Source organism: Elephantulus edwardii, unplaced genomic scaffold (assembly GCF_000299155.1).
Source record: "Elephantulus edwardii isolate Elephantulus edwardi_28Jun2011 unplaced genomic scaffold, EleEdw1.0 scaffold00028, whole genome shotgun sequence".
In the NCBI taxonomy this organism is placed as follows: Eukaryota; Metazoa; Chordata; class Mammalia; order Macroscelidea; family Macroscelididae; genus Elephantulus; species Elephantulus edwardii.
In genome coordinates this window covers 12,581,188-12,583,245 of record NW_006399778.1, presented here as the reverse complement: position 1 = coordinate 12,583,245, position 2,058 = coordinate 12,581,188, and positions in this window count along the sequence as shown.

The following is a 2,058-nucleotide window of genomic DNA, read 5'->3' as shown; positions in this document are numbered from 1 at the left end:
ACTGAATTCAAGACTTGAAAATTCTGTTTCTAGAGTCTTACATACACACCTATTTGCAGTATATTCTCTTTGTGAAACTTTCCAATCCCTTCCACGTATACATCTACTTAAACACATAAAGTCTCTCACCTACTTTTGTTCACACACTTTTGTTCTCACACACTAGTATAAGAATCGTTTGACATACTATACTTGCATACTGCCAAATGCCCTTGCATAATGCATCCTCTTGTGCACAACCGTCATTCACATGAATACGCCTGCATTTCATTTCATATCTATTCACATCTGTGGACATACACACGCCCATTCAACACAACTGCTTTCCAGTAAGTCACTAGGCATCCCTGTGCTCTAGAAAGAGCATGAATTCCGGATATTTACCTCTCAGAGGATGTAGCAGATGATATTTGCAAGTGACTGGTGTTTCTTTTCCAAACTCTAGTTCCCCCTTAAATATATATTCCCTTTAGGAGGCTGGGAATGGTGAAGGGTGGGGATGAGAATGCAGCCAGTTGATCGATTCGAAACTTGGCATGCTCATGGCCCTGGTAAATCCCCCATTTTTCCCCTCCTCAGTTGGCAGGACATAGCAGAGGACGGAAAAATATTTTGTGCCATTAGACAGATGCCAGAAGAAATTTTAAGTGATTTTCAGTTTTAACTGTGAGTTTAACTTTGACAATTTTTCCCATACTGACTTTGGATATGATGCACAATCACCATCTTGAAGATTGAGTAGTGACTGAGTTTTACAGACTGAGGACTCATTTAAACAGCCAATGGCATCAATTACTGGACGAAGATACCTCTTTCTTTACTAAATGTGGCATCAGGGACTACGGAAGTGCTCATTAATTCACAAAAAGGACATTTCTACATCTCTACAATGCTCCAGGACCTGCACTCATCCTTTGGAATGTAAAAAGGATCAAACCCTGGTCCTGCTCCTGAAGACCCCACAGTCTACTAGGGGAAGAGCATAATAAGTGAATGCTTCCATTCCCACTGATTTGAGTCATCGTGTCTACCTTCTCTTTTTTACATCTCTATCTAATTTTTCTTTTTCCTGTGTTAGTTCCCAAAATTGAAGGTGGAAACATCCAAACATTGTCCTTGAATTTCCCACGTAAGCCTTCTCCCCTTCATAGTTTACCCTGATGCTCATCTGTTTGGAGAAAAGAAAAATTAATTAAGGCTTTCTGTTGTTGAAAATGGTTTGCAATCAACTCTTGTTGTTGTTATGTGCTATCGAGTCACCTACGACTCATAGTGACCCTACGTAAAACAGCTCAAAACCCTACTCTATCCTATGCCAATCTCACGTCTCAGACACACCTCCCCTCATTACCCCAGTCACTGAGTCAATCCATCTCATAGATGGTCTTCCTCTCCTGTTCTGTCCCTTCACCCTCCCAAGCATGACATCCCTCTTGAAAGACTGGTCACCCCTTGCAACATGTCCCAAATATGTCAGATGAAGCTTCAGAATCCTTGCCTCCAAGGAGCATCCTGGCTTCACCCTCTCTAGGACAAACCTGCTTAGCAGTCCATGGCATATTCAATACTCTTCTCCAACACCACAGCTCATAGGCATCAATTCTCCTTCTATCATCCCTAGTCATTGTCCAGCTTTCTGATGCATGGTAAGTTATTGCAAAGACCATGACATACCTTAGTATGTCAGGCATACCTTAGTCTCCAGACTGATATTGTTACTCTTTAGTACTTTAGAGAGGTCTCTAACAGCAGACTTTCCCATCATAATATGTCTTTGAATTTCCTGGATGCTGTTGCCAAGAATGTTGATTGTGGAGCCAACCAAACTAAAGCTGTGAACAATCTCAATCTCTTCACCATCTATTATGATGCTGTCAATTGGTCCAGCGGTGACAATCATTGTTTTCTTGATATTGAGCCTCAATCCATATTGAAGGCTGCTGACAGATAGGTCTGTCTTTGAGAGGTTGAAACAAAGTTTTTCCTTGGAGGCTAAGATTTTGAAGCTTTGTCTCACATACTTTGAGCATGTGGCCAGGAAGGACCGATACTTGGAGA